Below are 16912 nucleotides of genomic sequence, written 5' to 3'. Positions count from 1 at the left end.
ACTGTAGAAGTAGTCAACTAAAATCGTATGTTAATTAGTCAACTAAAACTAAAACAATTCAGATAACTAAAATAACAAAACAAATATTGAAAAACAAATCAAAATTTGCTGTCAAAATTAACAGCGCATGGCAAGACATATAGAAAACAATTTCTATATTGAAATAATAGATTCCTAACCTGCCCCAACTTCCAACAGCCCCGAGCAGCCAACTTCAGAAACAATTACACGGATGTAAAATGAAAGGAAATGAGGTGTTATGTTTGTAAAATACACTGATACACCACTTCAGCCCCTGGCCGTCGAGTTCTACCATAAAAATAACCAAAGGCAGATTACAGTTTGCCCTGACCTCCAATCTCCTCTAACAAGCCCGGCTACTAAAATCAGCTGCACCGTCATGTACGGGTAAAGATAATGAGGGCGGCTGCCTGAGGAGAGACCGAATGCAAAACAATTATAGTTAGTTACAGGAGCACAGGTTAATATTCTCTCATGTCCCTCTTCTCGCGCACATTCCCTTTTGTCCTACATCAATCTTAATGAAAGTTATGAGACCTGTCCGCAATGATAAGCAGCCACTCAGGCGTACTCTGTGTCAAGGCTCCCACATTATGCCTCCCCTTCAGCCTATGTTTTGCATAGCCTAAAGCATCTATTAAAATCCCCTTGTAAAATTCATAAAACAAAAATGTGGTGGGTCAAGTCTAGAGGGAGCCAAAGTAAGCTGCTTATTAGCAGGGAGTCGAAAACACAGATCCAATTACAGATCCTGAACAAGGAGCACTAAGAATCAGCATTGGGGAATAAGTATTTTCCTTTTTCTCTCCCCTTCAATTGGCCTAGGTACAGAGGAGAGAGAGGGAGGTATCAGAGAGCAGGATCCACGAATGGTAATTACAGTGGGAGTGTTTAGTGCATGAAGCTAGAGTTGGAGCCATTCAAGTACAAACTCATGTAAATCTTCACTTTGCTTCAGATAGTAAATTGGTCGGGTTTAAGAGGAATCCCAGAAGGAGAGGAGGAGAGGGGCTGCGCCGAGAGGAGCCATGAGCTCCAGAGATATGTAAAGAATCTCTGTCTGGAATTTAAAGGGCTACAAATTAGACCAGACATTAGCCTTTTTCTTTTACAGAGCCAGCAGAATGTGAATGAAACAGAATAAATAACTATAAGACGGCTTTTCCCCCCTTCTTATAAGATGACATTAATCCTTTCATGTGCAATGACAGCTTACAGGGTCTGACCCTCTCCCCAGACAGCCATATAAAGCCAGGAGATTTCTTAAGATCCCACCACGAGCATGCTTCTGTTAATAAGAGGTCCTGATAGAGGTCTCCACCCCACATTTAATACTCTAGTTTACACCAACTCACCCCGCTCAACACGCTCAACAGATGGCTCTTGTTAAACCAATCAACAATATTGTGAGATTTAATTCCATTTCATACGTTTGCTCTTAATTTGAATCACTCCATATCTGTAACAAGCGGACGGCACTTTTACATTTTTTTCTTCCTGGCTAGTGAAGGCTGAAGTGTCTCTCAAGCGTACAAAAGCGTGAGCATTTGAGCCCTTTGAAAGAAAAAAGATCAAAGGCGGCAAGTCCTCCTGCTGCTGCTGGGTTTAAGCTGTAACCAGCACAGACCCCGCTCTCCACATCTCGGATAGCGCATAGTGGTGGGTGGCGAGCTGACTGATTGCCAGGAGTGTACTGTCAGCATCACTCTCTCCACAGAGGACCATGATGGGGGACAGTGTTCGGGCAGCCCATGTGGATCACCTCACCCCACACCAAAACCATCAGCTCTGCAGAGAGACGGTGGCAGCCTGCATCTCCTATAATGACCTCAGTGGGTAATGTGCTACACTAATATCTAGACAGGGTAATTCATTTGCACAAATGGACAATCCATCACGTTTTTGCAGACAATGAATTCTGCGCCGAGCTGAATGGATGCCGCATTTGGTTTTCAATACATTCCTGAAAAATAATTGGGTGTTTTCAAAAAGAAATCAATAGGAATACGCTGTAATTTCTATAAGTGATATTTACTAAGATGCAATATTAATGCATTTCCAGAAGTTAATAACCTCATTTGAAGGTAGGAGCAAAATCTAAGATAAATTATTATAAATGGGAAAGATTCATTTGAACATAATTTAACATGCAATTCACTGGAAACCCAAGCAGTAAGTTGTAATTGTATGAATAATTAGTCAGTGGTTATAGCTACAGTATACTAGACCAAGACTAATTTCATCAACCTGATACTGGGTTCAATACGCAGTGATATGAAAACTATTATTTATTTATATAACCTACTGCATATATATTATTTTCATTGTCGATTAATCTGTTTATAATTTTTCGATAAGTTGTTTGGTCAATGAAATGTTAGAATATGTTGAAAAATGACAATCACCGTTTCCCAAAGTCCAAGATGATGCCCTTAAATATCTTGTTTTGCCCACAACTCAGTGATATTCAGTTTACTGTCATAGAGCAGTAAAGAAACCAGAAAATACTCACAATTAAGAAGCTGAAATCATAGAACTTTGACTTTTTTCCCCTTTCTTTTAGAGTTGGTCATTAATTTCATAATTGATTCATGATCAATTTATCATCTTATTTTTAGTTATTTATAATCATTAAAAATGGCAGCAAGAGTTTACTGCTTTAGTATACTGATGTTATGTATTTTTGAACAATAAAGTATATTGTTAAACTGTTAAATATCTTACCTGCACAACCACATTTTAAGGGATCATTATAAACAATGTCTTTATATTATATATTCTGTCTGTACTCTCTGTAAAAAATATCACACACTGTAATTTTTTGTATCCCTAATATCTGTATCAACATTGGAACACAAAGATCCAGTATCGGTCTGACTCTGCAGTATAATCCATATAGTCACCACAGAAATACCAGAGGTTAAGAATGTTAATAATGAAATTATTAAAAAAAACAACAACATGTGCATGGCTCAGTGGACTAGTAGGGGACATACCATGTGCTTTGTGTTGTTGTGGTTTCAGGTCTGGCTTGTGGCCTATGTTGTGTGTCATCTCTCTTTTCTCTCCGTCTAACCTCACTATCCAGCTACACTCTGATAAAATGACATAAATTACATTATCTCAGTCTCCTTACTGTGTTATTTTCATTACAGCTGGACACATCGGAGTTATGTCAGAGGCTAAACTAAGTGCAAGGTCCTCACATCCTTAAATAAATGTTAACACAGAGGTATGAGTTAACAGACATTCCTGTACAATTACCAGCCGGTGTTACACCGCTGACATTATCAGGAGGGAACCTACATTACAAATGGTCCTCCTTTTGAAAACAGCAGCAAAGTGGCCACTTTATATTCCATCACCTTAGATTTTTTTCTCCCCCGCCGCCCCTTATTTCCCCTCTTTCCAATCAATTCCATCTGCTGCCAATGGACTGATACAAACACAATTTCTATTTACGCAACAGGATCAGACACAAAGCAAATAAAATCTGCAAGATATGCAGTCCAAAACAACATCTGCTAGTCAGTGTATGCAGATTAATTGAAAGTCTTTGTGCTGTCATTTCAGTTGAGTGCAGTTTGACTAACATCTTAACCTACTTAGTGCAATTAGTGCTTCATTAGAGAGGCTAACTAACTATTGCTTCTCTCCATAATGATGTGCAAGAGTGTAGACATAAAAGTACATAATCAATGGTTTCCAATTACTCCACAAGTGCAACCACTATTTCAAATAAACTGGATAATAATATAGAGCCATTACAAAGTCTAAGGTAGCAGAACCATTTAATTGCAGTGCAGTTCTTCTCAGCTCCAAGATTTTTTCACACTAATGAAGTGTCATACAAAAAAAGGCTGTATTGATTTTTTCACCACACAGCCTCCACCACAAATATGTAATTATCCTTTTTATATCTGGCAGGGGATTAAAGTAATCTATAGTATCTAGCCTTTGCGCTTCCCTGACAGGGTTGTGTGGGGCTTTTACCCTTTTCAAAATATGCAGCTTTTTGATGAATGAACTTTAGACAAAATGCTGTTCTGTTCTATATTGTTTTGTCTAAAAACCTGTATTCTGAAGACATCATGCAGCATGTACAGCTGCCTGAGCCTTCAGTACACAATCATGGCATTTCAAGCCCTGTCATCTATGAGCCCAGGCAGTTAGAGCTAACCATCAGCTAACGCACACACATACAGACACAGACAGATCAGCTCCACAATCAAACACAAAAATAGAAACAGCCGCACGCTTTCACACACTTGTACAATTTCTTTGGAGATCTCTGTGAAGCGGTGAGCTCAATAGAATTCATCACAGCTGGTTAATAAGGTTAATTTAATCCAATAATGTGTCCATGAAAATCACTACTTCCTCGGGAGCAGCACACAAAAGCTCCCTGCTGTTCACTGTCAAACACACAACACATCCACACTCATCCTCAGGCTTCACATAATAACAGCCCAGTCCATTTAAACTTTAGGCCAGCTACTCTTCTCCTCTCTCTCCCTCTCTGTCTGTCTTTGTGTCTCCAGACCTGAGATGGACGAGCAACCTTAAGACTACCCCACGCTGGGCTGCCCTTCACGATAATAAAAAGCCATTACCTTGACCGCTGACACGAGGCCAAGTGTGAGGGTCAGAGTGATATTTATTGATGAAACTCTGAGCTCCCAATCTGCTGCACTCAGTGCGCATCATACAGCTGTCAGCACAGACAGGGATCAGGCAGCATGATGGCCCTCGACATGGCCCATCTATAATTTATGAACTACACAGAAAACAACCAGGAGACAACAGAGAAGCCCCGGCTGCCCAGGGATTACCCTCCAGCCCAGCTAAAGAGATCTGAACGAGAACCATCTAAGGGCCACTGTGGGCCACGCTGATATGGGGCAGCAGGTAAGCACAATAGCTGGTGTTCCATATTCAGAGGGGCCTCACCGGGATCCATCTCTCTGGAGGACACTGTTGTGAATAATATAATAGACAGTGTTTACAGTGGGGATGTAAAGTGAGTGCGCTGGTGCATCACACACCCCAGCACACTTCAGCTGAGCCCTGTAAATGAGCTAACACCGGGGCAGAAGATGTAAAGTTTCACACTTTATTCCTCAAATAGCTCTGGGACAGTCAAAGATGACCACTACAGGTTGAGGATATTTTGTTATTTTTTATATTATTTTTCAATATTATTAGTATTTCTTAAATTGTGAAATTTAATGGGTCAAATGTTGAGCTTCAATAACAATAATTTTCCAATTTTTTTCCAATCCTTAGCAGGGCTGCACAATTAAATATATTATTAGATGAGACAGTAAGGATATCGAAAGTACTGATACTTCAATACTTTTTCAATACCATATTTCAAAACAATACAATACTAACATTCCATAGTATCGAAAGTACTAAACAAGCAAACAAAAAGAAAAAAGAGAAAGAACCAAGTATTCCTTCAAGACCTCAGTTCAGTCGCGTCTTTATCATCCTGGCTGACATTGGTCTCACAGCAAAACTTTTTCTGTACCATCACTGTGTGCAGATTGTTAATTTAAAAACAGAAAATAATTATCCCACATGCAAAAATGATGCTTCGCACTAACTGTAAACCTTATCCCAATCGCAATATCTCTCAAAATAATCACCATTTGATTTTTCATTATTTTTTTGAGTAACAGAGGAATCACTTGATCTATAAAACGAGTGAAAACTGCTTGTCACAATTTCCTCAAGCCAAGATGACATCTTCATATTTTTGTCCAAAACCTAAAAATATTCAGTATACAATAATGTCAAATACAAAAAGCTGGAACCAGAGAATGATAATTACTTCATTACCAAAATAGTTATCAGAACATTTTCTATTGATTGTTGTTTCAGCTCTCACCAAATGCCGGATAACTTGTGCTTGCAAAACATAGTTACAGGAGGGTTAATCAACTATGGTTAGTATCAAAGCTGATGTTACAATCATGTTAAAAAATAGTGATGATAATAATTATTCATTAATCAATAATCGAAGAAGAATTTAACCAATTAAAACTTTAGTACCTGTTAAATGTATGTTTTGGGTACCATTTCTCAGGATTTCAAGTGAGACTCATTTTTTAAATAAAATTATAAAATTTTAAATTGTTTATGCTTTAGAAATTTATGTTTCACGTAACTCATGTTTCACTAGAATCATTTAAATAAAACTTAAAACTGAGAAAAAGATGTGTGTTTTGTATCTTATTAATTAATAAGAACAAACCAATTATTGATTGTTAACATGTTCAACTATCAGTTAAGGAAAATGCACAAAATTTGCAACCCTATCCAAAACCCAAAATTGACCCAGAGCAAAGTAGAAAATCCTCAGAATTGTCAGTCTGGAAATGCAAGAATGACAATTCATTCATTAATCTTTTTTTTGTTTGTTTGTTTTTTACTAACTATGGTTAGTAACAAAACTGATGTTTCATTAATGTGTAAAAAATGGTGATGTCAATGTTTTATTTATTAACTGATAATGTTTGTTTTGTTTATCGTTTCTCCACAGCTCAGGTTTTTAGGTGGACATAAGCAGCCATTATGAGCAGGAATGTTATTTTTAAAATTTTCCATTTGTTTAAATTGATTGTGCCTCATGAATTTTCACGTATCTAACGTGGCACTAGAATATTTAAAATGAAACTTGAAAAATATGTCTGTTTTGTATCTTGCAACCCCATCCAAAGTCCTAAATGATGTAAAACACAAAACATAGCAAAAAATCGCCGACCTGGGAGGAGGGAATGAGAATGTATTCATTATCAAAATAGTTATTAACTCATTTTATATTGATTGTTGCTTGAGCTCTTGTCAAATGTCAGCTAACGTGTGCCCGCGGAGCGTAGTGTCAGGAAGTTTGTGGCTATTAGCAAAACAACCTGCAGTAGTCTTATCACTAATTTTTTTAATTATGGTTAGTCACTAAACTGATACTACATAGATGTTTAAAAAACCCGCCAATCTGAGAAAATATTATGCTTTAGTGAGATCACGATCTTTCTGTTGTTAATTATTACTTCAGATCTTAACAAGATAAACACAGGTTACAGTAGATGGGCGGTATTTTTTTTTACTCTTCTTAGAAACATTTTTTTCCCCCCTGGTTTATTTCAGTATTGTTATGCTTTTTTTCCCTCCTCATTTCAAATCCCACTTGACAGTTCTTTGTGGAAAACTTTAATTGCAAATACTCTCCTGGCCCATTTTTTTAACACAAGGGTGTTCTGTCTCCATTCTTGAATTCCCACCCAGATCAAATGCAATCCTTCATCGGCCAATTTCCCTGACACTTTCTTTTTATCCTCTGAATTCATCTTTACATGCTGCAGACAGACATATATTGTTTCTGATCAATAAATAACCATATAATTGAATACTGCTGCATCCCAAATGAAGCCCTCATTTACCAAGCTTCAGTAAACAGGCTGGATTCTTTGCCTATCTAACGCTGACATTTCAGAATTCAAACACATTCAGGGCAGTGTCAGTGCACAGAGCTCCTGTATCCCACTTAGGCTCTCTTTTCAATATGGAACTATCTCCACCCAATAAATTATTCTGGGCATCTCCAAAGTCATTACACATTTATTTTGATCTCGCATCATAATTCACAGCTTGGCGCACAATGCATTTTCTCAAAATGCATGGTAATTCCTTGGTGCAGAGCAAAGTTATGATTCATTTATACTGGAGTGACAGCATAATGCAGAGACGTCAAAATCCATTAAACTGTTCAATGTCTTGGGGTTTATTTTTAGATCCAATTGAGATTTAACTGATGGTGAAAAATATACAGTCAGGTGTGTTTACCTCACCTTTAGAGAGAATGTGTTATGGTTCCAATTAATTTGTTATTCCTGTCACTAAAGGCATTGTCTATGTCAAAACTGTCACCGCGCTTTGGGCTTTGTTTTCTGGAGAATGGCATTTAATTTCACCGTATACTTTCATAACTAGACTCATTTAAAAGGTGTGCATTTTATTTGGAGCCACTTACACTAAATACATGCTAATTTGATTGCTCATCACAATGGCAGATTGCAAAATTGCTGGCTGTTGCCTTGACCACTGAGCTAGTTAAATGATCATCCGCAGTTTAAAAGACATTCAATTATCTTATGGGCGCCTCCAGAGATGGGTGTTGAGAGGAGGGTTTTGCAGTCTGAGCGGATGCTAAATTGCATTACTGTGGACATAATACTATCATTTAACACTGTTACCTTTGTGAATACTTTTCAGTGTAAAACAGTGTATAAGCCAACACTGCGCTGTTGTACTGCACACATAAGTTCTACTGAAACATGTCAGGCATGTCAAGCCTAAAGGAAATATCTGAGTAATAATAACTGTCAAGTGGTTAATAATTTTTTGTTTTTTTAAATGTAATATTCCACTTTATTTGCAGGTTTCAACGTTAATGTTTTTTTCATGTTTTCTTAGCAGTTATCAAATAACAAAAATTGCAGTTAATTTAATTTAATTTAATCTAGAGCTGCAATGTCTCAAAAAAAAAAGGCAGGAAAATACCAAGGTGATGTCTTTAAAAGTTTTGTTTTGTCAGTCTAAAATCGTTCAGTTTAATATGATAATAAATGAAGAAAAGTGGAAACAGCATTTTCTGCCATTTAGCATGAAAAATGATGTTAACAGTTAGCCTAATATTCCATTTCTTTTAACTGCTTACCCAGTAATGCAAGTAAATTGCCAGATTTACTCACCTGACACGGCATTTTACTTGCCCTGAGCAATCCTTATTGTTGAGCCCATTTGTAAATTATGTTTTAGGTGACTGAACCAGGGCTGCAGCTCACGATTATTTTCATTAATCTGTCGACCTTTTCTTTCGCTTAATCCATTAGTTGTTTGGTCTGTAAAATGTAAGAAAATGGTGAAAAATGATGATCAGTGTTTACCAAAGCCCAAGCCAGCATCCTCAAATGTCTTGATTTGTCCAGAACCCAAAGATAATCAGTTTTCTGTCATAGAGGACTAAAGAAACCAGAAAATAATCTTATTTAAGTTACTGAAATCAGAGTTTGGACATTTTTTCTTTACAAAAAAAACCTTAATATGATTAATCAATAATCAAAATAGTTTGCAATTAATTTAATAGTTGACAGCCAGTCGATTCTGTTGTTGCAGCTCCAGATTAGACCACTGTAAACTCCACAGTGCTTTGGTTCCTCTGTGTGGAAGCCCACAAATGCAGTGGGTATGGCTAGCTGCTCACTGTCTGAGATGGGGAAAGGCAGGCAGGAGGGATTTTTTTTTTCTCTTTCTTCTACAAGGATTTTTTTGTGTGCAGTTATGGTCCATCATTATTAAATGTCTCTTGTTGGATGGGAGAGGCGCTTTATCAAAAACAGCCATTCATCAGGCGCTGTGCAAGACAGCTCACATCTGACCTCTGCGGCAATAATGCCGCATCAAGTAGGCCAACTACCTAGTTTAGCGGCAGAGCAGGGAGCAGGGGCCGGCTCCAAGATTAAGTGCGCTGTTTCAGGTTTTCATTCCCAGGGGCTCTGCTGGCTGATGTTGTATTGATTGCAAAAGTTTACCAGTAAGTATCACAAACAACAATAGCCAGGTCAACGATTGGTGATGCCTGAACCGCTATTCCCCGGCGGGGGGCTACACGTTCAGGGCTAAAGCACTGCCATCATCATAGCTGTGCGCAGGGTGCAGAGAGGGCTCTCCTGAGCTGGGGGAAGAGAAGTGCACTGGCTGTTCCTACTGACATTTAGGAAAGCAATATGTCAGTGTGAAATGAGCGAGCGTGAGATAATTATAAGCCTTTGCATTATAAAAGGCTGCATCGACAAACTGTCGGATTGGCCTTCCACAGAGGCACCCAGCCCTGTTAGGTACTCCGGCATGAGCTACTCCTTATCCCATTTAATGGTTTGGTAATTTTTTTTAACATCTACTGTAAGGACCCCTGTCTTTCTGCAAACATATGTGACAGATCCAAGCTTTAAATGTGAGCCAAATGAATCACAGTACATTCTATTTCCAAACGACTCACTTCCCATGTTTATGATAGCATGTCCAAGAAAGAAAGTGCTACCAATAAGCAATATTTTTCAAAGGAAACTGCAGTGCTACACTCTAACATAAGTGAAAGGGCTGAGCAGTAAAGAACACGATTCACCCTAAGGCCATCTCCGGCAGGCTGAATGATGGTGCATCCTTGGCCCTGCATGGAGGACAGCACACAACCCTCCATCACAGTGCCACCGGACCATTACCCAGGGACTGCGACGGCCAGCCGCAACCAAGCAGGCCTCCTCCACTGCCCCATGAAGCTAATCATGTGATTTGATGCAATGACAGAGTAATGACACAGATTGGTGGTGTGTTCAGCTTCCCCCTGCTGGAGACTACAGAGGAGGTGGTGAACACACAGGACTGCCCCCGAGCCAGAGCAAAGAGCCGGAGAGATACCACATTACAGAGCGAGTTGCAGAAGATATCCAAGTACTCTCACAAGTGAAATCAAGATTAATGGTGCTGCTGAGGGATTCTTTTATGTCCTTGAGTAACTATATTTCACTTAATGAGGGACATTAGCCGTAATAAAACTACTCAGAAGTACAAGCCGTTAATTAATGCCTCCACATTACCAGTGAATGAGAATAACTGAGTTGTAGGACCCATTGGACCAAATATTAAAGGTGCAATCTGTGGGCTCATAATTTCCACTGCTCTGTGCCAATTCATCATTTCACATACATCCCAGTGCTAAATTTCTAAACCAGTATTGTGAAACTTTGATTACTGTACTGCTGCACATCATTCCTTATTACATTCTGTCTTCAGCAACGTTTTAAATGACTGTATTTGTTTACCTCTTATTATTATGTATGGTGGCACTGAACATAATTACAGCAAGGCAGCTTTTAAAGGAACAGCTCACCCAAAAAACAAAAATGTGTATTTTTTTTCTCTGGCTTGTAGTGCCATTTATCCATCTAGATAGTTTTGGTTGCGAGTTGGCAAGTTTTGAAGATATCGTCCATACAGATACCCACCTATAGGGTATAATAGGACAAAATGGTGCAAAAGAATACATTTGAAAAATTTTACACTACGCCCGCGACTAATGATTATTTCATAATCGATCAGTCTATCAATTGTTTACACGATCAATCAAGAATCGTGTTTGGTCCATAAAATGGTCAGAAAATGGTGAAAAATGTTCATCACTTTTATCAAAATCCAAAGGCAATGTCCTGTTTTATTCACAACACAAAGACATTCTGTTTAATGTTATACAGCAGTACTACTATCTACTTTCTTTTTAAATTCTTTTTTTTCTTTGTAGTATAAAGAAAGTGATTCTGATACTGCGGAAAGAAATTAGTCCCGCTAGCTACAAAGACAACAGTTCCTGCATGAAACTGCTCACAACAAAGAAAGTGCATTATCTTGAGTAAGCGGGTCATGATCTCTGGAAAGAGACACTGTTTTTTGCTGCTCTGAGCACCACAAGCTGAGTCTAGTTACAAAAATAGTACTACGAACCAGAGGAAACAGTACGTATTTTTGATTTTGGAGTAAACTCTTCCTTTAAGATACTAAGGACTTTTGTGCGAACTTGAATCTAAACAGTTAAATTAAATACTACTTCAAATTAACCGTTTTACTCTAGTTTAGTCTTTTTGTGTCTGTTCCTGCATCAGGCGTTCGAAAAATTACTTCCAGATCTTGGCCTAGCTCAACAGCACAGAAATACATCTCACTAACCTCCCTCTAAGAGCACCTTTATCTGGGCTATAATCCTGGCTGTAATGTGCCCTCGTTAGGAGAGCACTGCTGGCCCACACCAGTAGCAACACGGGGAAGGCCTCAGGCACCACTGGAATTAATTACAGACAAAAGCGATGGTGTTCGCAATTGTCATGCCAAATTTATCACTAGCCACTTAATGTGCCTCATCTGAACTGATCCACACTAGCTGAATTGCCCCGGGGCATCTATTCTTCCTCTTCCAGGGGTGGGGTGGTAGTAGTAGTAAGGGAGCGTGCCTGCGTGTCTGTGTGCGTGTGTGTGTGTGTACAAGGCATCTGCTGGGGGCCTGCCTAAGTCCTGGGCTGGAGGCGGTGTGTGCTAACAATGCCCCCAGCAAATACAGAGTGTAGAAATCTATAACAAATGTAAACACCCCTCCCTACCCGTTCGTTCTCCACCCACCCAGCTACGTCTCCAGAGAGGGGTTCAAAGCCAATCTTGACATCTTTAATTCTGTCATTTTTGTGATGATAATCCTTGATGTGCTTGGATGTGGTGTCAGTAGTCATTTGTTCCAAGCCAAAGTACATCTCTACACAGGCTTGTAGAACACAAAAATCCTTAGCTCAATGAAGTATTTTTGATAGACTTTATCGATAAAAGCAAACAAATAAAACCTAGTTGAAAGTAGAAGTGCAGCTATTATTCATTAATGCAGTATACAGCTGCAATGCTCAAATGCTCAAATACTGATTGGTTGTTAACTATTAAATTAATCACGAAATATTTTGGTAATTAATTAACCGTTTTGAGTCATTTGATTAAAGAAAAAATCCAAATTCTGTGATTTCAGCTTCTCCAATGAGAATATTTTTTGGTTGTGGACAAAACAAGACATTTGAGGATGTCTTCCTGGGCTTTGGGAAACAATGACCAATATTTTTCATATATATATATATATATATATATATATATATATATATACATACATACATACATATATATATAAATATACATATACATATATATATATATATATATATATATATATATATATATATATATATATATATATATATATATATATATATATATACATATATATACATATATATATACACACATTATACACACACATTATATCCCGTATAATGAACATTGGCTGATAAATGGATATCAGAATGTTTTACTCCCTAATACTGGTATTAGCACCGACAGTCCTATTGTTGTTAGTTAATTTTCTGTCAATCAACATATTGATAACCCGACTACTCATTTCAGCTTTAGATAGACACTTGTCTACTATTTAAGCATATTATAAATATGAGTTGCAACACTTTTATCACTCAAGGTGAAATACAGTTGGCATCATTTAGCTTTTGTCTTTAATCCTGTCATTTATATAGCTGTTTATATCAAAAGGACAAAGGCTGTCCCAAATGCACACTTACACATAAGCCACCATTATCTTTCTGCTTGTGCAGCTGAAAACCTAATACCTTAGTTCAATAATAATGCAGAGGGGACAGCTCATTGGTAGCCCAGTGGTACAACAGAATAATAGCTCCAGAGGAGTCATGCCTCTCTAAAACAAATATGCAGGTGCTTCAGTTCAACTTAGGAAAAATGCAGCAAAATATTGTATCCACAAGTGCATAATGTCTCATCAACACCGATCGGTTATCAATTAAAGCAAAACCATCTCATTATATTAATGAATGGCCTCAGCTAGTAATAGCCTGTCTTATTGATGTTTGAACAAGGTAAGCACAAACCCCCTTACACAGCACTGAGATCTACAGTATCAGCAGCTGAGAGCAGATTTGCAAGGAAGAGGAAAACAAAAAAAAAAGGAAAAGCAAAGAGGAACTGAAGGACACAACAGGCTACTCTCAGAGGGACTGCATTTTTTCCAGCAATTGTCATGCAAGCCTTGTTGTAAGTAATAATGTGGCCTTTAATGACGGAATGATGGACCTGCCAAACACTGCCTCTGCCATATACTGTCTGCATGTCCCCGCCGTCCGCTTCTCACATAGCCATCTGGGACATATTAGCATATCCTCGTCAATTCACAGCCCATTTTAACATAATCCATATTTGTTGGGTAAAGTCCAACAGCAAGCCTCCCGTACAGCGGTCATATGATGCTATGACACACTTCAAGAGCCTGGCCCACATAAAGCATGCTTGGGCAGCTAAGCAATTCAGAAATGCAAAATAGCAGGGCATACCATTCCCTACCTTGTACCTAGAGGGACAAATCCCTTTTGGCCAGACATCTCCAGACTGTTACCTTGGTATTTCTCCACAACAGTACTTGTGATTTTTATTCTAAGTGTTCAGGAAAGAGGAGAAAAAGAACAAAAGGGAGTCTGCTGTCATGGCTGGCAGTGAGTGTGTAGAATACATTGAGTTGCTGAGGCATGTCAAAGTATGTATGCTTCACCTATCAGGGAATAATGCCATATTTTGATACACATTTGCTTGGTAAATATTCTTACTCTTTAGAAAAAAAAATGGGTGGACTGCACAGGCTTAAAATAACCTTGAAATAATCTGTCATTTAAAAGTAACTGCAAATAATAAGAATGCTTATTTCTATAGTGAAATTGGGCAGCTGTGTACATGTAATGTAGTTCATTACTGTATTATGCAATGTATACATATTTGTGCAAGTATACACCTGCATCTATATTAAGAAACAGCTACTATAAATGGTGTGAGGTAAATACAGTCACGGGAAATGATGCCACTGTGATGACTTTACTCCTGAATGCATATGCAGGGTTCAGTGTTCATTTTTTTTTTTTCTATTTGCCCAGTCGAATGGCTGAGAAATCTACTTCTAACTTGCCCCTATATAAATTATTTTATTTATTAGTGGTTATCAAATCATAACAAAGACTAATGTTAATTAACATGTTTATTCTAACATTGGAATGTCTATGAAATATGATGAAAATGTCCATCCTAGTTTCTCAAGGTCAAAGGTCTTTACATGTCTGGTTTTGTCAGTGAAAAAAACAGTTGGATATTCAGTTTAACACGATAATAAACAGAGAAAAGCAGAAATCTCTATATTCGAGAGGATTAAATAGATGTGCTTACCAGTTTTTCATGAAAAATTACCTTAACCATTAATCAATTATCAAAATAGTTTAATAGTTTAATTTGAGATTTACTAGCCCAACATTTTTCTTGCTTTGGGAAAGCAGGCAATCCTTATTGTTGAGCCCTGAACAAGCATAATAAGTGACCAAGAGCAGGCGAATGGAAATGCATCTCTAATGTCCTGGCATTTATTGACATTGAAATGTAAGTGTAGATTTTATTGAGTGCACTCTGGAAACAGTTTAAAAGAAAATCAATTGATTTAAATCAAACAGTGAATCCAATCAGAAGGTGCAAAGGTAAAAAAAATAACTACTAATTAACTACCTGAGTAATATTAAATCCCTATATTTATGTTTCATTGATGCAATTCTTTCAAGTTGTCTGCAGGAGAGACATTCAGCAGAATTCCTTCACCCACTTGAAAGCAATACCTGTCATGAACCATCATCACAGAAGCCTTCTGAGATATAATCTCAGAGAACTTTTAACCCAGGAATTTCAAACCCTCCTGTCAAAGAGAAAGCAGAGATCTTGGGATCATGACACTCAGTCAGCAGCAGTCACACAGCTCTGGGCCGGGTGCTTCTCAAGTGCTGGACTATCTTGGCAGCCAGCAGGGCCAGAGGCTGAATTTCACATAGTAGTTAGTTAAATACAAGTCCAATGGAATCCACACACTGTACCGCGGCGTACATGAAACTGTGTACGAATACATCAAGGCTCGCTGCGTGCTACTTTTCATCAAATTCATAAAAAAAAAAATCTACCACCACTGTTGGGAGGTAAACAGAGTGGAGCAAATCGTAAACATCAAGGCTATAAATATTTCAGCCGTGTCAGTTGTCAGACCCACCTAGTGTTCAGGCCAGAGACATCTAGTTATGGCTGAATTCTAACTGAGGTTGACTTATGATAATAAGATTCATTCACAGCACGATCTACTGTATGTATACAGGACGCCTCCTTCATTTCACTAAGTTGAGGAAGTTTCTGGTTTGGCTCCTTCCTACCTTCAAAGAAAATCTGTTACGCATGACTTAAATTTTTATGAAAAATTACACAGAGCAAACACACCCCTCCCCGAATCACACACCAATTTGATTTGTGCTCCAGAGAGGTCAGCGAGGGATCCTGCAGTTCACACATCCCCCCTGACCGAAACCCCCCAATGAGGCTGTGAGCGGGACGCTTCTCCGAGGGATGTCATGCTGCATGTCATCAGCCTGGTTAAATTGCACTGCCAGTGGGTAAGCAGCAGGGGTCACATGAGGCTCAGTGTGGACTGCAACATGTATCGCATGGCAGACCACAGTCTGAAGGCTGGCCAGTAATGACTCCAAAACATCCCGATAAAGATTGAGGGGCAGCTGTTTTCATCTGAAACAACTCATCGCAGACACACATGTGCGCATGCAATGGATAAAAAGGCCATGTAAAGCTCTGCAGCAACAACCTTAAAAAGGGCTGTAAGGTTTTGGCTGTTTGCACTACAGAAATCAATATGTCAATACTGCGTCAATAGAATCCATCTTTAATTGGGCTATTGTTTGGGGGGATGGTTTTCAAGTGTAGATGACTCTAATTTTAGGAACGATTAAACAAACCAACCTATCAAGTTAAGGAAAATGTCTGTTTTGGGAGCGAGTCCAAGCATTTGCCCTTGTAAACACAAAGCCCACATGTGACTGGGCCTCAGTTGGGCAGACAGCAGAGGGAGTTAACAAAGCTAATTAGGGGAGGCTGACATGTTAAAGTGAGCTGCGGCTCGGGAGTCAGCTCTATCACATATGTTTCCTTTGTGGCGGGTGAAGTGGCTCCTTTGTTTGTGAATTGATGGCGTTTCGCTCCGCCGTCCCTTTGGGTAGAAGCACTGACCTGCGGAGGCCCCGACAGTGAGAGGAGGCTCTTTCTCTGTCTCCCCAATGCCTGCTGCTCCAGCTGTCCCACTCCCTCCCAAACCTAAACCTTCCCAGAGCTGCGGATGCACAGTGAGATGGGCAACACC

This window comes from Lutjanus erythropterus, chromosome 8 (genome assembly GCF_056507025.1).
Source record: "Lutjanus erythropterus isolate fLutEry1 chromosome 8, fLutEry1.hap2, whole genome shotgun sequence".
NCBI classification, from domain to species: domain Eukaryota; kingdom Metazoa; phylum Chordata; class Actinopteri; order Lutjaniformes; family Lutjanidae; genus Lutjanus; species Lutjanus erythropterus.
This window is presented reverse-complemented; position numbering follows the sequence as displayed.